The sequence below is a fragment of the Nannospalax galili genome, unplaced genomic scaffold (genome assembly GCF_000622305.1).
Source record: "Nannospalax galili isolate Female #2095 unplaced genomic scaffold, S.galili_v1.0 scaffold424, whole genome shotgun sequence".
Lineage (NCBI taxonomy): Eukaryota > Metazoa > Chordata > Mammalia > Rodentia > Spalacidae > Nannospalax > Nannospalax galili.
The window spans coordinates 1,911,762-1,933,842 of NW_008352334.1; the positions used below are offsets into that span (position 1 = coordinate 1,911,762).

Here is a 22,081-nt window from a genome sequence, read left to right on the forward strand (position 1 = left end):
AAGTGTTTGGCATGCAGGCACTCTGACGGCCAGTGGTGGCTGAGGGAAACCGAATAGCAGCATCTTCTTAGATATGGCAGGGTCCTTCTGGATACAGTCTCTCGTCTTTCCAGGACTCCATGCGAACACCATCAGGCTGCTCCTTGGCCAATTTCCACTTGGTCTTTCCCTGGAGAGTCCATCTTTGTCATTTTGGTTGATGGTGAACTTTCTAGGTTGAAGGCACAAGGCCTGTTTGGGGATCACACACAGAATCTGCATATCTAAGGCTCTGCAAGGCTTTTGGTGTAGCATGTGCATACACACACACACACACACACACACACACGAACAGACCTTATACCTCAGTCCTTCGCCTCACTGGACTCTGGCTGGTCAAATCCACATCAACACCTCAGGTAGTAATACCCACCTCCACTTGTATCTGAATTCATGGACAAAAATTTCCTCTCAATTTTCACCCCAGCACCAGGTGATTTAAATGAACAAAACCACCCAGACCTTTGTTAGATAAATGGTACATTTGCTCATGAATGTGGGGTTCAATTGATGTTGCTATACAATCTGCTGTTTGACATTTACAATCCTCTCTTTTATTCCTATTAAAGAAAGCAAAATTGGCTGGATTCCTGGGAGAGGGATCCACATATACTTTTTATGGCTGACTGGCACATCTATCAGGTGGCCCCAGAGTAAAAGAGTAATGTTTGGAAATTTGAATAAACGTTAAAACCCTCTTGGCATTAAGAACTCTAGTTCTTACCATTGTGTTCGTGGAGCCCCTTCCCCCTCGTGGATCCACCCTGAAAATTCAGATTCTTTTTGGAACATTGGCACTGGTTCCTCAAAGACTTCGGAGACAGTCTCCTTGGTCTGTCCAGGAGCCCAGCTTCAGGCCACTCTGCACCTGCACCTTCACCTACACTCAGGAGAAGCGGCAGAGCTGGGCCCAGGGTATGACCAAGCAGACTGGGAAGCTGAAGAGGGTGAGAGGGAGGAGAGAGTAGGCATTCCTCAGCTACTGATTTGGTGCCTGAGACGTCCCTGTGAGACTTGATTCTAGCCAAACATCGAACCCGGGGGTCAGCCATGGCTGGCAATGCACGTGCTCAGAGCTTTAAGCTGCCATGGTCTTTAGGTATACATCTCCAGAGATACAGCAGAGGCTGGGGCTATAGTGGCCAAGACAAGGGTTACCAGGCTTCAGAGTGAGAGCACTTTGTTCTGTGTTTTTGTGTGGCCTCATGAGGCATGCCAGGAATGCGCACAAATGTTCTTATCAAGAGTCCCCAGGAAGCAGTGGATGGTTCCAGGGGGTGCTTTTGGATGTGACAATGGCTAGGGACCTTCGTGGCCTGGAATGGCAATGGATCCTGGTCGTGGTGCCTGACAAGCCTTTCCTGGCCAGAAATCTCATTTGAGTTTTTGCATGTCCCAGTTGTGGAAATAAAAGATGGGCCAGGTGAGGAGCTGGAGCAGGGCAGAGTCCCCGATGGCGTCTCCCTGCCTGGCACTGCCTGTGGCATGATCTCAGGCCTCTTTGTTTAAACAGAGTCATTGGCAATCTCTCAGCCAAGCTGAAGAGCCACTGGACTTTGAGAAGAGCAGGCAGTCTCTCTTCCAGTGTGAGGAGTCCATGAATTGGTGCCAGGAAGGAGCTACCCAATGCTACCATTCTTGGCCTTCTGCCCGCAGAAGCTCTGCAGGGCTGGGGAGAACTGCCTCCGATGTCTCCAGAGACAAGGCTTGCCAGGATCCATGCCCTAATGAGGGAGCCCAGGAAATGGCATTTCTCTACAGAGCAAGCTGAACAAAGGGGCTTAGACTCGACTGGCTTCAGGGATTTCGTGGGGTTTAAGGACCGATCTTAACTGCTCTGAGTTGGGAGATTGACAGTAAATCCCAGGTCAAACCCACACAAAGCTCCCAGGAACTCTGAGTCAGGACAGCGGCTGTCAGGGAGAGTATGGCTGTGCAGACAGTGCGGAGGCTGCAGGGGGAGGGGGAGAAGGCTCCCTTCCTCTGGTTTGTCCACTGGTCTGGGTGGGCATTGTCCATACTGGAAGCCTCCAGAATTTAGAAGCCTGTGGTGGGAGCTGTAGAAAAATCCTCATCTCTATGGATGCTGGACGCCTGGGGAACATGCAGGGTTCTCAACCTGAAGTCTCTGAGCAGACCATGGTCCAGCCTCAGGCTGTACATCTTAGAGGAGGGCCTGGCAATGACCCAAGGGAAGTGGGGAGGGAAGTGGGAGGGTAATTAGGAAAGGACCCTAGGTCTCTCCTCTGAGCACTGCAAAGCCCTTCCCTTCCACCTTTTGAGTTATTCCAGATGCATCTCGGCCAGGCTGCACGGCCTTTGTTGTGTGCACTCTCCAGACATGGCTAACATGGAGGCAGGGTGGGACTCTGAGGATGTGCTGACTTTTACTACATTCCCACACCACAAATCCCTTCGGCCCTCTCTTTGCCCTCCATATTCATAAGTGCTCAGAGTCCGAGAATGGCCCCCTCGTTGCCTTAGTCTGGCATGGAAATCAATTCAGATGCTTTGAAAGGGTTCAGGGCCCAAGGAGACAGGAGGGAGAGGGCTATGCCTGGATTCTCCAAAGGAAGGAGGAGCGGGAAGACAGCTGGGAACTTGCCCGAGTCTGGAGAGTTGGGGCCAGGAGCTTGCAGCCCGAGGCTCTTCACGCCTCAGAACCTGAGCAGGTGCCCGTGCACCTGTGCTGTGGACGCCATGCTTTGCCTCGGGACAGGTTTATCTGTCCTCTTTGGAATTGGACTTTGAGAATGTGGTTAAAAATCTCACAAAATTTTGATGCAGAAGGGCAAATGCTCTCTGGGAAATATACTGTGTTACCTTACCTGGCATTGGGGAGGCTCCAGGAATGCCTGCTGATGATGCTAACAGTCCTTAACAAAACCAGGAGCCATCTGTTAAATAGCCAACCAGCCTTTGAACTTGAATTTTGTTTTCCTTATAAACAGTACTCTCATGAGTAAAGGATTCCTAAAATTAGAGTGAGAAGCTTTCATTCTGCAAGCCTGCAATGCACAGCACAAAGGGTAAGTGCAAAGGACAGTGGGAAATATCCCAAACTCAGGAGGAAGATCCACAATAGGATTGCACATGGTAGGTAGCCATCCTCAGTGTCTGTCTCTCACACACAACTGGCTGTGGATTCAGGTGTGCAGTCCAATGACAATGGCCCTATGCTGGTGGGTGAGCCCCAGCTGCCTCCTCCCCCCTTCTCCTCCCCCTCCCCTTCCCCTTCCCCATTTGCCTCTTAGAAGTTGCTAAGCAGCCAGCCCATCACAACTCTCAGGCCTCAGACTCTAAGAACAGAGGTGAAGGTTTTGGAATGTAGGACAGAGTCCTTATTTATTGATTAGGAAATAAGAGTCCCAGAACCAAAAAAGAGGCCTGTCCAGGGGCTGGGACCTTGGCAATGGGTTATCATTTGCCTGGCATTTGGTGTGGCACTCTCCTGGGGACTTTTTCTGCTCCAGGGAATCCTTCTCTCCTAATTCCAGCCATGCAGCTCTTGTGAAGAAACCTTAAGAGACGGGGATGAAGCTGGAGGAGAGTCAGGGAGGCTGTGATGGGAGAGGGTGGGATTTTTAAAGTCTGAAGATGTTGGAACCCTGTGTAGGCAGAGGCCTCTTACTGGACAAATCTTATTATCATGGACACACTAGCACATGCTGCCATTTCTTGCTACAGACTTGGCCCAGAGATTCAGGACCTCATCCAGTGCTCAGGAATCCAGAGTCTACAAAGATAGGTTTGCCTGTCCTTTGACTGGGTGCTCTGAAGCCAATTCCCAAGACAAGGATCCCATTGGGGAAGCAGAGCCACACTTACTGAGGGCATTTCCACGTAAAGCAGACACCCATCCATGCTCTGGACCAGGCCTCATAGGACAGGCGAGGTGTCTGAGAGTGATGGGAACGAAAAGCCAGAAAGATCCATGTTGGAGGATGCTGTTCAGGGCTTCCAGACTCAAAGCCACCAAGGTCAGGCAGACCCCAGCCTAAGCTAAGAGGCCTTAGTGCCCCATGCCTGCCCTCTGGGTGTTGGAAAGTCAGGCCCCGTGGTGTCCTGAGGTATTATCTAAGGCAGAGGGAAACCAGAGAGTGTTCAGGCCCTCTGTATTTTCCACTCTACTAGTGATTTCCATTTCTTCCATTTAAAATGTTCTCTTTGGGTGCAGAGTCTAGAAATGGTTCATGCTCCGAGGAGATATTTCCTGTGTGGTTGCCTCATGCTGTACGTATGCTCCACCTACATCTTCGTGGCCAGTGGCCATTTTCTTCCATGCTGGTCCTCATTCCTCTTCCTGGAGACTCCTCTGTATTAGTTACTTTTCCTGTTGCTGTGATAAAATACTCTGACAAAAGCAACTTAATGGAGAAGGGGTTTATTTTGGTTTGTGGTTTGAAGGTGCAGCTCATCACGGAGGGGAAATTCTGTTCGCAGGAACTTGCGGCAGCTGATCATGCCACACCCACAATCAGGAAGCAGAAACAGATGCGTGCTGACGTTTATCTTTATCCCCCTTTCTCCTTCTTGTTCAGTTCAGGACCCCAGTCCATGGAATGGTACCTCCCATACTTACAGTGGGTCTTCCCCCTTCAATTAACCTAATCTAGATAATTCTGCCAAGTTGTACCAAGAGGCTAATAACCTAATGTAGATAATCCCTCACAGCTGTGCCCAGAGGCTTGTTTCCTTGGTAATTCTGGATTCTGTCAAGTTGACGATATTAGCCATCACATCCTATAAGCAACACTGTTGGCTTTAGCCCTCCTTTCCAAATAGCATGCTGCTTTCAAAATGCTGAACACTAGGTATGTTTGAGTACAGACTTGAGCAGGATCTACTGTGGGGCACCTCTGGATGCTGGTAAGACTCTGTCCCCTGATCTGGGTGCTGGTTTCGTGATGTGTTTATTCTCTATATTCTAGACTTCAAGAATTGGTTTATATTTAAAGGCAGCCTAGGGCCTGGGGAGATGGCTCAGAGATTAAAGCACTTGCTGTGTAAGTGTAAGGAACGAAGTTCAGATCCCCAGAAACCCACATAAATGTCAGGTGAGCATGGAGGACTGCCTGTCATTCCAGCTTCGGAAGGTGGAGACAAGGGACTCCCAGAGCAAGCTGGCTAGAAAGACCAGTCATATTAGTGAGCTCAGATTTGATTGAGAGACTTTGCCTCACTGAGGAAGGTGGAAGAGACATCAAGGGTGAGTCCCAACCTCAACTGCAGACCTCCACATGAATGCACACACATGTGCGTGCACCCATACACCATGCCCATACATATGCAAAAATGTATATACGTGTACACGTTACATACACACACGTGAAAAATGGAAAAAAATATAAGGAAGCCTGTTGTTTCTCAACATCTGAAGGACATAAGTTGTTCTGAGTGCACAGTGTTGTCCTCAGCTAAGCCCAGGCCTGGGGACATGGCGGAGTGGAGATCAGGGCTCCCACAGGTGGTCACTGGAATGGAAACCTAGTGGCTTATTGGTCTTTGAGTCTCTGCCTTGGGTCAACAAGCCACCCATGTCTGGGAATCTCTCCTGCCTCCCTTCCCTGGAGCGGTCATTTGTTTGCTCTTTCAGTCCTGGGTCTCTGGGGAGGAGGCTGTGTGCGAAGGCTGGGGATTTCCCGAGTACCACAGAAGAAAAATGAAAGTGCCCAGGAGTCAGAGGATCCCCCTGCAGTGGAGAGCCCCATATCCTAGCCTCACCCTTACCTTCTGCTCCTGAGAGAGTCTGAAGAAGGGCAGCCCAGGAGCTCTGATGACATCCCCCGCCTCCAGGCCACCAAGGATTGAGAGGAGGACCCAGGCACGGCTGGAGCTCTGCCTCCGTGGCCCTGCTTCTTGTTCACAGGACACAGAAATGACCATCAAGCGCTTCCTTCTCAGAAGGAACCAATTTGGACTCTCTACAACTTCACCTCATGGACCAGTCATGCCTGACTCAGCCATAAGTCACCCCAGTGGGACAGGCCCAGTCTGACTTCCTCTGGGCCTTGCTTAGTCAGCTCCTCCACTTGAAAGGGCCTCCCTGGCAGATTACTGACCTGTCCTTGTGGGACAGCTTGTGCCTCTGTTACTTCTAGAAAGCCTTCCCCGGCCAGTTCCTCTTCTCTTCAGGGACAGTCAGGTCTAGACCCCACATTTCATTGACCTGTGCTGATAATCTCTTTCCAATTTGGACAGTAACATCCAATAGCAGACATGGCCTTATGCACCAATCGTGACCCTCCAGGACTATCCACTTACCACACCTACCATATCCACGAGGTATGTCCTGCAACTGTGGGGACAGGCTAACTCTATGCATAGCATACCCCTTTCAGCTTGCTTTTACTAAGGGAGTAAAGTGTTCTCTGCCATAGGAAATAATCTATAACCGTGCTGAACATTTGGCTTGGCAGGCATCGGTGACCCAGAAGCTTACCTTGTGCTGTGAATTCACAAGCATGTGGATCACTGTCCGGGCTTCCCCAACTCTGGATCCCAGGTTGAACACAGATCAGAGAGCTCTGAACCCTAACAACTGGAAAGCAGACCCCCTCATCTTAACGCCCCTGAAAACATACCTGTCTATCCTCCCTCATCCTTGAAGGGTCACCCAGCCTCCTCAGAAATGCCTCATCCTCTATGACATACAGAGGAGGAATGATGGATTTCATTACCTGCCCACTGGTCCATGGCAGGGCTGGGAGGCTGTTTAAGGAAGTCACACCTAGACTTTTAACTTGGGCTCTTATGTTCCTCCCTCTTGAACACCTCCTTGTCTGGCCCCTCCACCTAACCAGCTCTGTGGACCCTGCAGTCCTGATGCCGTGCCCTGCCTCAAGGCAGCTATGTTCTTCATTCCCCTCAGAACTTTCTGGCTCTTCGGAAAAGGGCTTCTCTCCCTTGATTCCTTCCTGGCATTTGGAGCCTAATACTGGGTAGAGAGAGAGAGAGGCCAGTGTATATACCCCAGGGCATAGCTGTGCCTGCACCTTCCCAGGCCTTTCTAGATCTACTGGGACATGAGGGGGATTATGCTGAATGATGACACAGTGTTTGTTCAGGACACATGGCTGCTGACAGGATGAGTGATTTGAATGATCATATTGACATACCCCTGACAATGGGGGAGGGGACCAATGAATTTCTGTGACTGCTGGGCACAGGTCTGCACACGGGGCTACGGGTGCTGGAGGCCTCCCATTGCTTGGCTTGGGGAAACAGCCTTCTGGGTAAGGTCTGAAGCCCCCAATGTGCCACTGTACCTGGGCAAGCCTGGCCTCAGCTCTGGGTACCAGGATGAGCAGGCCAACCAGGGAGGGAAATTATGGCTACATGCTGGCATGTTCTGTGTGCCGACGGTCCAAAGGCACCTATGGGGTCCTCCACAGCTGACCTGTGCACAGACTTCATCTGGGTTTTAGGGGCGGAGGGAAGACGGGCAGGACAGGCTCTGCGTGATTAACGGGTGGGTAAGCACTCAATTGGAGTCTGAAGCACCCTCAAGGAGTGGATTTGCGTCCACATACCAGGATCACATCTACCTGAACAAATGGCCATGATTATAGCTTTTAAATGACTTAATGGAGCTAATGGATCCCAAGAAGTAGTAGAAGACTAAAAGTAAATCTAACATGAGGGACTCAGCCAGCTTGAAACTTCGCATGGGAACACCAATGATAATTACATTTCAAATGCCAACCGTTTCTTAAAAGAAATTTTTCGGCCAGTTTGTGCCTCTGAGTCCCCAGCTTGACGGCACTGAGCAGACAGTGTACATGTCTCAGAGTTTTAGCCTGTCCTAGGAAGCTAAGGACTGCTGTCCCATTCATCAGAAAGCAAATTGAGTCTGGGGAAACAGCTAAACTCCCTGGAGTTGACCCAGCTTGTCAGGAGATATGCTGTGGACATTTGGGAGGCCATGCTTTGAAGAAATGGAGGGTAAGCATTGAAAAGTCACGGCTCTTGCCTACAAGTCATCTTCAGTGGGTACTTGGAATGGTTAGCATGTGGGGAGGCATATGTGGAAAGCTCTGAGTTTTTGTGTGTCACAGGCTATGTACGGGCTGGAGACACAGGCAGTTCTCCTGTGTGGAGATATCTGTTTGCAGGTGATGTGTGCTTCAGAGCTTGGGTGAGGAGCTGAGCTGGGGCTGGTGAGTAACTGAAGGTCCTGCCTTGGGCAGAGCGAGAACACCAGATATCAGGTTTCCAGAGGAACCTGCCTCAGCCCATAGAACATTCTGGAAGCTGTAACTTTACCCAGGGATGACAGGACTTGATTACTTTCTGCCCCAGCCTACAACCCAGATATATATTCCATCCCCATTTGCTCTCAGAGGCCTGGGGGAGAGAAGTGTACTAGCCTGCTGATGGTGGTACATCTCTATAGCCTGATCTCTGTGGGTGGTGCCCCAGGTTTGGCCTCTGCCAAGCTCCATCTTCTTGCTCTGGTCTCTTCAGACCCCTGAATATCATCAAGGGTGTTTGGCTGCTGCTCCTGCCCCAGTGCCTCTACTGGTTCACTGGGGATCCTGAGTGACACTCCTCGCTATGCTTAGTGAACTCTTAGACACTTTGGCCAAAAGATGGCAACTGGGGAGCTCAAGAGGTATCTACTCACTGACCAGCCTGGATCCCTCCTGACTCCAGACCTCACACTCCACAGTTGACTTGCCATGTTCCATACTGTTCCACAGCCCCCTGGGCTCCACCATGGCCCAGATAGAACTTACCATTAAGACTGCTCCGTCTTTCACGTCTTAACCTCAACCAACAAGTTCCATTCCATTCGAATGCCCAATGCCTAAATTCATCTCCTATCCTGGGCACCTTTTTCACAGCACCCACCGTCTCTGCTCCGTCTACTTGTTTACCACATTCCCTCCGTCATGGACAGAGCCAATGGGGGTCTTGGCACACTAGTAGTGCTTGACATTAATATGACAAGCAGGTGAAAGAGTGAACAAAAGACTGTCCATAGCTGCTTCTACAGAGACACACACACCCTGTCACCCGGAGACTCCGGGATGCCACAGGATGGCCATGTGCTCACCCAAAAATGAACATTCTGTGCTCACAGCCTTCCGTCAGCCTCCACTGGGTCAACCTCTCCCCTGAGTGAAGGCAGGAACAGAGAAATGGTGACAGTTCCAGCAAGAGGACTCTGGCTGGGACCAGCCTTGACCACCCAGAATCTGAGCCTCTACACGGAGCGCTGATGAACATGGGGACTCAGAGTCATTCCTTCTACCCTCTTCTGTGTGCTTACAATTTCAAGCTCAAGGACAACTTTATTACAGGTTAAAAGAAGACCCCAGAGCGGACAAACTGGGAATATTGGCAGCTTCCTGGAGGAGGAGGAAGGAAGAGAGGAAGAGAGAGTCATGCCATTTGGGTTATCGGCATGTTCAGCTACGGAGGTCAGTCACGAGTGGGACAGGCCTGGCAAAACGCAGGGTGGGGAGCTTCAGAGAAGAAAGGAAAGAAGCCCAAGGCACCAGAAAAAGGTATACTTAGGCTCTGCCCAGCATCTGGAAGAAAGACAGAAGAGGAGGAGGAGGAAAAGTCAGGACTCAGACAGGTGGGCAGGCTTAACAGAACCAAACGGCTGCTCAAAAGAGACTTCACAGAGGGTAGAGAGTCTGGGAAGGAAAAGTACATTATCTCATTAAAGGAATAATCATTCCTTTCATCTCTTTAGAATGACTTAAGATGAATCCACCTTCTTGAGGGGCGGTTCCTTAGCCAGGTGATTGATAGGCCTAACTGGATGAACTCTTGTTTTTGGTAGCTTGGCAGAAGTGGATTCCATTCATTCTCTTGAAGAGGAGGAAAGAGCTTTCCCTTAATGTCCCTCCAATGCTACTGTAACACTCCCCTTCTGAAGAGGGAACCTGAAACCATTTAGGAGCTGTGCTGAAGTTGCAGAGAGGACACAATCCATTCTCACCATGAAAATCCGAGATTCTGAGCCTCCCAAGCACTTACGTCCTGGCCAGGGTTGAGCAGCAGCAGCAGCCTGTTTGCCAGAAGCCTAGGCCTTTGGTTCCTGACTCTCCTGTCTGTGAGACCAAACTGGGCCCTAAGGTGGAGTCATTACTGACCAGCAACATGGCAACCACAGCCTGGCAGGCAGCATTCTGGGAAACAGAAACTAAACCATCCTAGTTTCTCAGTAACCACCTAACCTGTGTTTTAACAACGCACCCTGATCATAACAGCCATTTTCCATCGTAGCCAACCGAAAAACTGAAAAACACCTAACTGAAACTCCCCCTACCAAGGCACCTGCTACCGACTCACCTTCCAGCTACAGTCCCACCTCCCCCATCCACAAAAGAAAAATTCTATAAAATCCAGCGTGCTGTGACGAGAAACCTCGGCTCCCTTTCTCCCGTGGGAGGAGTCCAGCAGCTCATCCATCCCAATAAATTTCTTCTTTTCTCATCTCAGAGTGGTCTCTAGTGGTCCTGGTCTTCTCAGGAACCCAACACTGTCCTCATCTATAAAGTGGGGCTGATAATCCCTGTGCCCAGGTTGTAGTAGTCAGAGGCCCAGGAGGGTGTTGGACAGTAGAGAGACATTCTGGGGTGTGGGGAAAAGGGTGGGGACATGGAAAGTTCTGGAAGTTCAGTCTCCTTCCAGAGGAAGCACCTCCCAGGGCTTGATTCCAGGGAGTCCACCAGGCTAATGAATGTCCCTCTTCCTGGCAGCACTACGTAGAGTCAGAACCACGAAGTGACCATTGTGGAGATACAAGTCACTCTGTGTCAAAGCAGTCATTTTAATATTTTGTAGCGACATTATAAACCCATTCTCTGCATGCCCACTAATAAATGCCTCTGCCCCACATCCTATTTCCTGGTATCTCTAAAGACACCAGGGAGAGGCTGGGGAGCCATAAAAGACACATAAAAATGCAGTTGTAGATGGGCTGAAAACCCATTTCTTTGAAGCCTAATTGATGGGAAAAGCTTCTGGCCCCCGAGAACTTAAAAGGCCGTTGTGTGGATATTTGATTAAGCGTCCCCATATCACAGACCACACACAACCAGAAATCATTATCCGGTAATTGCAAATACATTAATAAAATGATGATGTGGGTTTGCTCAGGACATAAAAAAGAAATCAAATAACTCACTCAGATAACTCCACCAAAATGTGCAGCGTCCCCAAGACAGCAGGAAACCTGCAAGACGGGAAGCTGCAGTTGTCTGGTTCTGTGTCCAGCCCTCTCTACATGGTGCCTAGCCTCTGTCCCCACACACTCTGGTAAAGATGGAGGTGGAACCAGGCTCCAGAACAACTGCTCTGAGCTAGGTATGTGGTGCCAGAGGCCTCCAAAAGCACTGTCCAAATAAGGGGGCTGGCAGCCCCTTACCCCTTGTCACATGGGGGTGGGGATGTTGGGGATTAGTGTCCAAGGGCATTGCTCTGTAGACAATTCCTTCAGCTAACCTCTCTCTCCTAAGTAGTAGTGGGTGGGAAATAAAAATCTGTGCAGACTTGAACATATATGCATGAACTATCCAAGGTCTAACACAGGCTAAGCTGACTATCATTTGCTGGGAGCAGACATTCTGCTTGATGGCCTAGTAGGCTCTTATGACCAAGAGCACAGCTACACAGTCACATAGCACCCACAGATGCCTCTAGCACTTTACTCCCATGTGGTCCAGGAGTTCTTCCCAAATGCCGTGTGTGAGTGTGTGAGACGGGGAGCACAGGGGACAGGGGAGGTCTCGAGACATTGCAGAGGGATCCTCTTCCCTTCCTTACCCACGTTTGTGTGTAAAGGGAGACTGACAGAGTCCTGCTGTTACCTTGTATCTTGTATTGCGGTTCATTTAGCTGTGAAGTCAGAAAGAGCCCCAGGCACATGGCAAGCTTCAGTTCAATGCAAAGAACTAAATTGTAGCCTCTAGCACTTGGGAGGCAGAGGCAGGCAGATATCTGTGAGTTCAAGGCCAGCCTGGTCTACATAGTGAGTTCCAGGACAGCTGGGGCTACAGGGAGACCCTGCTTCAAAAAAACCAAAAAAAAAAAAAAAAAAGTTCTGTTTTTCATGGGGATCCTGAGAAATCTGGACAAAAGAGAACATTATTGCTAGAGATTCTCTAACCTCGGGCTGATAGGGCTACCTCTATATCTTTTAAAAAATGTGTGTGTATGTGTGCATGTTTGTGTGTGCAGGTGCACATCTCTGTGTGTGCACACTTGTGTGCATGTGTATGTGGAGGCCAGAGGTCTACTACTTTGGGTGTTGTTCCTTAGGAGCCGTCTACTTTCCTTTTTGGGACATGGTCTCTGACTAGTCTGGAACTTCCGGAACAGGCTAGGCTGGCCGGCCGGCCAGTGAGCCCCAGGGGTCTCCTGCCTCCAGTTCCCAGTACTGGGATTACAAGTGTAGCCAACATACTTTTTTTTTTTTTTTAAACAGGGGTTCCGGGGATTGAACTGAGGTCCTTGTGCCTGCAAGGCAGGAACGTTACCCACTGAGCCATCCCCTCAGCCTTGTCGCCTCTATTTCTGCTTCTTCCTTGGTACTTGCCTTCATGTTGTGTGTGTGTGCATTATGACCTGTGGACCCCATTTAGCTTCTCCTGCTGTCTCCCAGAAACTCTGGTCTCCAGGTGCTTGTGGATCCTTATCCCCAAGAGATTTGTTTCCTATCATCCCTGGAAAACCCAAGGGCCTGGAACTATCCTAATGATAAGGAAGTTAGGGCCTCTCCTTCCTTCTGAGGAGGGACAGACCAGGAGGGTCAACCCTGCAGGCCATTACCACGAGATCTCCCTTGTCCTGTGTGAGATTATTATGCATTCTGCTGAGGACTCAGGTCACCTGTCCTAGAAAACCATTTCATTCAATTAGCAGGAAGTAAAGGAGGTACAAGTTTCCTCAGAAACTACAGAAAAGCAGAGAGCATCCCTGGACCCATCCTCTACAAAGTTCCTCAGGACCAGTAGCGGTGTCAACAGAAGGCCAGCACACCTTGGTTGGATGCTCAACAAGTATGTAGAGACTTCCCTCAGCCGGCATCCGAGTTCCTGGGTGGTTGGCCCAGGGTCACCTCTCCCTCTCCAGGAACACATGAGCTGTTCTGGAGCTTGTGAATACCTCCCATCCTGCTAGGAATATGAGGATCTCAGGTCTTCTAAAACCACATGCATTAATCTATTTTCTGTTGCTATAACAACATGACTAAGGCTGGGCATCAAAGATTGGGCAATCTCCTTTGTGTGGCTGCTGGTGAGGGCTTCCGGGTGGGTGATATCACAAGTTTCACAAGTGAGTGAAAGATGAGACAGGGAGTCAGAGACATGAAGGGTCAGGCTTACTCCTTTCATAACAGCTTTCTCTTGAGGGATCTAACTGGGGTATTAAGAGAACCACATTAGTATCCTTTAGGGGGCTATAACCCATGATCAAATTACCCGGACTTTTAAAGGCCCAACACTTCTCAGCTCTGCCATACTGGTGACCAAGATCCCAGGACATGAACCTCTAGGAAACAAATCACACCCAAACTGCAGTACTACACATGTCAAAAATACAGTATTTGGGAGCAGGGAGATGTCTCACAAGCAAGAGGATCTGAGTTTAGATCCCTAGCCCCCATGTAAAAAGCCAGGCGAGGTGGCATGTGTGTATAAGCCCAGTGCTAGGCAGTCAGAGACAGGAGGCTCCCTGTGGCTTCCTGGCCAGCCAGTCTGGTTGAATTGGTGAGCTCCCACTTCAGAGAGACCCCGTCTCAAAACATAAGACAGAGAGTAATTGAGGAAGACACCTAGTGTCAACCTCTGGCTTCCACAAGCATGTGTGTACAGGCACTTACACTCACACATACACACACATGCACATACATGAACACATACCACACCGCACGTACAAATACACGCCCTACAATTTGAACATGAACAACACACCCTCCACATCCCACACATAAATTTACACCATACACCCATACAGGAACACACACCACACACTACACACACATACACCACACATGAGCACACATCACATACAGTACACATGCACACATGAACACTAACACGTACATACTACATACATGAACATGAACACATACTATACTACATATTCACAAACACACATTACACATATAAACACATGGTACACACACATAGGAACATAACCAAAAATACAATATTTGGTAAAACCATTTTGTATATTTGAGAGAGGATTCTAACCCAATTTTGAAATATGAAAATTTTATAACTGGGGGCTACAGTTCGGCAGCATGGGCTGTGTGCTGTGTTCCAGGCAACAGCAGACATATTCGTCAAAGGTACAATGCCCACTTACTGGGTTTCTGTTTATTCTGCCAGAGCTAATTCTGTATCTGGCAGCCACTTCAATTCAATCCCTGGATTGTGAATTTCCCCAGCAACTTCTATTTAGTTAAGGGCAGAATCTCAGTGGGTGGTAATAAATATCAAAGTCCAGGATGATTGAGGGAGGTGAAATAAGAAAATCCAAATCAAATATGATTATTGATCAACCTCGAACTGCCTTAATCATTTATATGCTAATTCTAAATATATACATACATATTGGCATTTTCATTACATAAATACATTGACATTTTCAGCTGAGAAAATATATTGAACAATTCCACACTGCAATCTTTGGAGAGCAACAAAATAAAAATACAGTAAAAAGCACAGAACGAAAAATAGGGTGAATTCTTGCTGGTCTGAGAAAGCCTTTGAAACATCTTCAGATGTTTAATGTAGGAACACTTTTGAAAAAGTTTTAAGAGAAAAAGCATGCATATCATAAAAAGAAATAAAATTTGGGTCAGTGAGATGACTCGGTGGATAAAGGCGCTTGGGGTCAAGTCTGATGACCTGAGTTGGATTCCTGGGGAGAACCCATTTTTACAAGCTATCCTTTGACTTCGACACACGTATCATGACATACATCTTGTCAGTGCACGCAAAATAGTAAGAATGTGATACAAATTTTAAAAAGTGAAATTTGAAGTAGTATCTCAAACTAGTTAGATCTTCTTGCCCTTTCACTATGGAAACTGCCCATTCTCTTATAGCACTAATTTTAGCTTATTAAATTATATTACTTATTTGTGTGCACATGTGTGTGGGTATGCACATGCCACAATACACATGCGGAGGTCAGAGGACAATTAATAGGAGTCAGTTCTCTTCTTCCACCATGTGGGTCCTGGAGATTGAACTCAGATGGTCAGGCTTGGTGGCAAGCACTTTCATCTACTGAAGCCATTTCACTGGCCCAACAATTATTAGTTGAAACTAAAACTAAAACATGTACTTGCAACCCTAAACTGAGGGAGGCAGGGAGATTGAGAGTTCAAATTAGCCCGGACTACATAGGGAGATCCTGCCTCAAAACCAGACTAACACCCACAGAAATCCTTCCTTAGCATCATTCTGAGCCTACACTGAGTAAGGAGCCCATAGCAAACTCACACATGCGCCTGTGAACAACCCTAATGAAACTCATTCACACACATACACACACACACACACACACACACACACACACACACACACACAGTGCAAGCAGAGCTAGCTGGGAAGGGAAAGGGGTTTAGTAGGAGTGAGAGGGGATGAGAGAGAAAGAGAGAGAGAGGAATGGGCGGTAGTAAATATGATCAAAATATAGGAAATACATGAATGAAAGTGTCACAATGAAATCCACCATTCAATATAATTAATTGGGGCTGGAGAGATGGCTCAACAGTTAAGAGCTACTGACTTCTCTTGCAGATGACCTAGGTTCAATTCCCAGCACCTACATAGCAGCTAACACCATCTGTAACTCCAATTCCAAGGGGATTCAACACTCTCTTCTGACCTCTACAGGCATTGCACAACATGGGCACACTTCTACACATGCAGGCAATACGCTCATATACATAAAATGAAAATGAATGATCAAAATATTAAAAAATATATAATTAATCTATGCTAATAAAAAGATAAAAAAGAGCCTTCTCTGAGCCAGGTATTTTATAGCCGTTTTGTTTCCATGTATCATTTAATTCTCTAAGCAACCCTAGTTTCCATTTTAGAGATGAAGAGACAAAAGCATGTGTGATAGCGCCTTACACTGACATCCTGGTGAGCGAGGCGAGGTCAGAGCCTTGCCGTTCCCAGCCTGTCCTCCTGTGCAGTCACAGGAACCAGATACGATATAGAAACTTAGGAATCCACAGTCAGCCACACTGTGCTCACAGTCCCCCTTGGTGCCGTGGTTCTCCTGCGTTCACAGTATGTGGAGACACGTTCACTGTGTCTTCAGGCCCGATCTCAAGCAGAGGCAGCAGGCCCTTCTGGTTTGGGTACAAGGCAAAGCCTCCTTCATGGATGTGTGCTAAGGAGGTAGGTGCTCTGGGAAGCCCAGCAGTCTGTGGGAGAAAGCTTCCTATGGGAGACCTTGCTAGAAAGCTGACACACTTCCCTTGGCCTCTCACCAATAGGACTCTTGCCTTCTCCACCTGTACATACTTCAAACACAGGAGGCAAAGACACACAGTATCTGACTATCTGTAAAGATGGCTCAAGCCAGATTTTCCACCAGCTATACCATCGAATACGTCCTGTCACATCAGGGCTAGCCAGCCTTCTGGAGCACCGAGCCCCATTACACTCTTTGGTCAAAGGACCCTGGAGTGCTTGGAATAAAGCAGTTACTCAGGGGCTAAAACACCTTCAGAGCAGTTGGTTTCGAGCCCAGCCGGGGACACAGCCCACCTCTGATGTGAACTGTCCGGGATTCAGTTGAGCAGGGTCTTCTGGTTTAGCAACAAACAGTGCCTTGTGGATCAAGAACCGACCGGCTTTCTCATGGACCCACTAAAGCGACCCCTGTGGTCATGCTGTCCCTGTTTTATCACTGTTAATTCTCTGAAATCAAATGCCGTGCAATGACCTATTGGGAGGCAAACAGGGCTTGGATCATTACTGTCATCTTACAGTAAGTGAAGTGAACAAAGGCTCAGAAGTAAATATGTTTGTCAAATTCTTCTAAAGGTGATCAAGGTTAACTAAGGAAATTATTTTTCCTAAATATTGTTTTCGTCCTTAAGAGTGTGTGTGTGTGTGTGTGTGTGTGTGTGTGTGTGTGTGTGTGTGTGTGTACATGCCTGTGTGCATGTCTGGAGGCCAGAGGATGACATCAGGTTTCACGCTCTATCAACCTCTGCCTTACCCCCTTGAAACAGGGTCTCTCGCTGAACATAGAGCTATGCTGGAAGCCAGCAAAGTCCCAATGATCTGTCTCTGTCCCCCACAGCACTGGGGTTACAGGTGCACAAAACCATGCCAGCTTTTTATGTGAGTGGTGGGGATTCCAGCCCAAGTTCTCATGATTGCACAGCAAGGACTTACCCATTGAGCCACTGCCTAGCCCAGGAAATTACTTTTATTGATTATTTTTGTTTCTTTTGGACCCAGAGTCTCAAGTGGCTCAAGCTAGATTCAGACTCACTATGAATTGAAGATGAACTTTTAATTTATTTTAATTAATTATTTAATTAATTTAATGCATATGCCTGCATGTATGTAAGTGTACCTGTGTCATGTAATGCCCATGGAGGTCAGAAGAGGGCACTAGATCTTCTGGAACTGGAGATACAGATGGTTGTTAGCCACCATGTGGGTGCTGGGAATCAAACCCAGGTTCCCTGCAGGAGCAGTCAGTGTTGTTAACTGCTGAGCCATCTCTCCAGCCCCATGGCCTTGAACTCTTGATTCTTCTGCCTCTAGCTCCAAGTTCTGGAATTAGACATGTGCTATCACAGTTTATGGAGTGCTAGGGACTGAACCTAGCTACTTTAATTTTTAAACTATACTCAGATTTAGAAAGTTTATCAGGAGTGCAAATGGTTATTTGACAGAGAAAATCCAGATGTGCATACACAGGCATGTACACACATGCACACACACACACAAAATAAGAATGAAAACAATATTTAGGAGAAATAATTTCCTTAGTCTTGTTCATCTTTAGAAGAATTTGACAAACATTTTCTAGAAGGGAAGTAAGATGACTTCAATGCCTTAGAATTTAGTGCTGGGATTTGAACTGAGTCCCTCTGCTTCTCCAAGTGTCTCTAGCCACTCCTACAGAGTTGAGGCATGCCAGCTGTAGTTTGGGTCTCCCCTTCTCAGGAACAGAGGCTCTAGGTTGTTTGTTCACAATAACTAGAGTCCTCAGAGGGTCTCTCCCTCATTAGGCCTGGAGATGTAGAAGGTACATTGGGGTGGACAAGAGGCATACCTGTGTTCCCCAGGGTCTGGAGAAGTCTCTCTAGGAGTAAGAAGACCACAGTAGGCCCTGTCAGTATAGGAGACCTCTGTGGAGGTCGCTAGAAAACAGTGTGATTCTTCCACTCAGGAGCCCCCTCATCACCCACCCCTCCTCCCTCCTTTCCCACGCTCCACTCCACCATCCACTCTATCTTATACTATGCGTAGAATATGAAATCGCCTGGTCTGAGAAGACAGAAGATGGAGCATGTTAGCTGCAGCTCAAGACAGCGATGAATTTTACAAATGGCTTTCTAGAAGCTCCCATTCAAGTTCACAAATCAGGCCCATAACAACCTTCGTTCTGTACCCCTGTGGAGGGAGATGACTGGCTTCCCCTCGCAGGCTGGACCATCTGTCTTGGCATGTTGTTGTTCAAGCAGTGTAGAAGGCTGAGCCTGAAACTTCATTTCCCAAATTGCTTCCAATTGCAGGGCAGAGACCCTTGCCCACCCATGCCCACTTTGAAAGGACTCCAGTGTTCTTACTGGAGTATGGGAATCATGGGCTGTGGCAGCTGGAAAACATTGGAGAGACCCATACCTCACTCAAAAGAGCATCTACCTCCCGTCTTGCCCAAAGCCATCGCCAGCTGAACGAGACAGTGTTTCAAAAATGATAACCAGTGTTTTTTCATTTTCAGCAAATTATTTTTTTCTCCTAAGTTCTTTTACCACTAATATGAGACAGAAGGCTGAACGCTACAGCCTGGGGAGAGAGTGGGGTGGAGGTGGGGCACAGAGCATCATGGTGTCAAATTCTTGGCTCTTGAAACTCAGAGCAGAGACAATTTTCTGGAAACTAAGGCTTTCAATTTGCAGAAGACAGCCTTTTTGGAAAAAATAATTTATTTCTAAAGCTCTAAAACCTTGGCGTTTTATAGCAAGAAATGGAGCTATGCAGCCCATAAACTTTAGAGTACAAGACAGGGAGCTGGGAGGAACATGGGGCTTATGGGCCAGTTTTCCTCCCAGGGAAGAAGTGGGAGGGGCAGGAGACAAAAATCACTAGACAGGGTCCACACTCCTTAGAGTGGGTGATAAAGACCCCATGTAAGGGCCAGCAAGATGGCTCAGCAGGTAAGGATGCCTGCCACCAAGCCTGACAAGCTAAGTTCAGACCTCGAGACTCACATGGTGGAAGGAGAGAACCAATTCCTGTACATGAACACAAATAATAAGCAAAATAAAATTTAAAAGACCCCCATGTAAGTCAGTTTGGGTCCCAGGAAGAGGAAGCCTGTGCCCCCAATGAGAGGTTGAAGGTGCTAGAAGAGACCGAAGTCTAGACAGGTGTGGTCTCTAGAAGGCAAGAAAGCACCAGGACTACATGGGGGTGTCCAGGAGAAACCTGGATACCATCCCTGGGAACACTCCAGTGTTCCTCCAGTTATCTGCCACCTCTGCCTCCTGTGGCTAGTTACTTTCCAGTGTGTCTCGGTTTCCTCATCTGAGTAAATGGGATAATGACAGAGCTTATTACACTGGGTAGTGGGGAGGAGTAAGCAAGTGTCTTTGTGTAGGATCTTCAGCATGAATCCTCACTCAGAGAAAGGGCTCCCCAGATCTGGCTCTTATCAGGGCTGCCCACACAAGGGCTCTGAAGTCAGTTTATTGGAACAGACAGAAGCAGGCATTCCTGCCTGCGTCGGCATCTGTGATGCTTAATTGTTAACCTGACAGGACCTGGAATCGCCAGGGAACAGCTCTGAACTGTCTGTGGGGATCATCTCGATTACATTAACAGTGGAGGGAGGACCCGCCCGCTATGGGTGGTGCCATTCCCTGGGCAGATCATAATACTTTAAAACTGGAGAAAGGGTGCCGGGCATGGTGGCGCACACCTATAGTCCCAGCGCTTGGTAGGCAGAGGCAGGCGGATCTCTGTGAGTTCAAGGCCAGCCTGGTCTACACAGTGAGTTCCAGGACAGCTCAGGCTACTGGGAGACCCTGTCTCAAAAAGATCAAAAAAAAAAAAAAAAAAAAAAAAAAAGTGGAGAAAGGGAAGTGATTGGCAGCATGCATTCGTCACCCTCTGCTTCCTGAGAGTGGGTGCCAGGTGACCAGAAAGCCTCCCGCGCCTGTTACTATGTCTTCTGCTGCTCTCACCGTGATGGACTGCCCTCTGGAACCGGGAGCCAAAATAAACCCTTTCTTCTTTAAGCTGCGTTTTTAGGGTATTTTGTCACAGCAAGAAGGCAGCTAAGGCACCATCTTTCAATAACTGCCATCCACTTCTGTCCAGAACACTGTGGTAAAATTCCATCTGGTAAAATCTCAGAACATTCTTACTTTATGCATCCTTCTATTTACAGACAAGTGTACCGTTCACCCCTTATCAAAGAAGCTTCTTTTTGCAACAGATAGAGACTATTACAGAGTTCCAGAACTGGTCAAATGCAGAGAACAGCTGTCTGTCAGACCCTTGTACCAGAGGCCAAGAGCTCAACCAGCTCAGCATTTCAAATTGCATTGACCAATGAGACCTGGGTATTGACACACCATCATGGACCACAGGGATGGGCTGTTTTGTTTTTTTTTTTTTTCCTCAGAGACAGTGTCATGCATCTCCTAAGAGTGATGGTTACTAGGTACTTTGAGGTGAGACCCTCTTGGAGCCTTCTAGGCTGTCCCATGAGAGCCATACCTATATTTCTTTTTAAATCTTAAAAGAATTATTTTGTGTATTGTGTCTGCCCATTTGTCTATATGTGCATCAAGTGCATGCAGTGCCCTTGGCTACCTGAAGAAGGAGTTGGATCCCCCTGGAACTGGAATTACAGGCAATTGTGAGCTGTCTAATGTGGGTGCTGGGAAACAAACCCAGGTCCCCTGCAAGAACAGCAAGCGCTCCTACCTGCTGAGCCATCTCTCCAGCCCCACCATCTGCCTTTCTTTGCCTGTGGCCCCTGCGGCACTGTGAACACAGGTATTCTCTGCCTGCTGTCCCCAAACACTCAGGCCCTCCCTGGCTTGCTCTTTCCAGTTTTACTGTTTCTCCTGGGTTTACAGTCCTGCTTTCTTTCCGGTAGTCAAACATGCTTTGGCTCCAGGAAGATTAAATTTCCTGTACCAGTCAGTCCCACAGGGCGCCTTAAACAAACCACATTTATTTGAATATTTTAATCATAATGGTAATTACATTCTTTTTATCAGTTTGGTACAACTATTTTCTAAAACAGTATTTAGTATTTAGTTCTTTCTGAATGATTTCGACTCTTAATCATTACTTTAAACATTTTAAATACATAGTAACAAGTTATAATTGTAAACAAAGATATGCAAGTCTATAATTTACAATGTCCAGTGGTTCTTTGAACATTTTATGAAAAGCAGCAGGGCTGGAGGCATAGCTCAGCGATACAATGTTTGCCTAACACGCACAGGACTCCGGCTTCAACCAACAACCAACCGACCAACTAGAAAGAAAAAAGAGCAAAGGTAGCAGGCCTAGGTCCCCTTCTACACCTTCTTTCTCTGGAGGTCATCCTTTCAAACTTGGAATTTACTTTAATATCTTTAGTTCTTGTCTTTGTAGTGTTAGGTACTTGCTAACTTTGTTACATGAAAGTGAGGATTTAGCTCTTTTTGTTTTTCTTTAAGGATTCATTTTTTTAGGCCTTTCAGGGAAGGGAGGAGGGAGCGCCTATCAGGGCCTGACTCCTGGAGAGGAAAGTTTTCTTTTTTTCTGGGAAGAAATCAAGGGTGAGAACTTTGATTTGT

At 47.7% G+C, this 22,081-nt stretch overlaps 1 protein-coding gene across 4 annotated transcripts in view; it reads right to left on the reverse strand.

Moving 5' to 3' along the window:
* The window catches only part of Fstl4 (follistatin like 4), a 458,219-nt gene that overhangs the window by 145,076 nt on the left and 291,062 nt on the right, over positions 1–22,081 (reverse strand). Inside the window, exon 1 of one of the 4 annotated variants that reach the window (XM_029554201.1) lies at positions 5,770–5,916. The exons of the other annotated variants lie outside the window; for them this stretch is intronic. The gene's annotated coding sequence lies outside the window, so the exon portion shown is untranslated. Of the gene's footprint in view, positions 1–5,769; positions 5,917–22,081 lie in introns of those variants that run through there. 4 annotated transcript variants of the gene reach the window in all.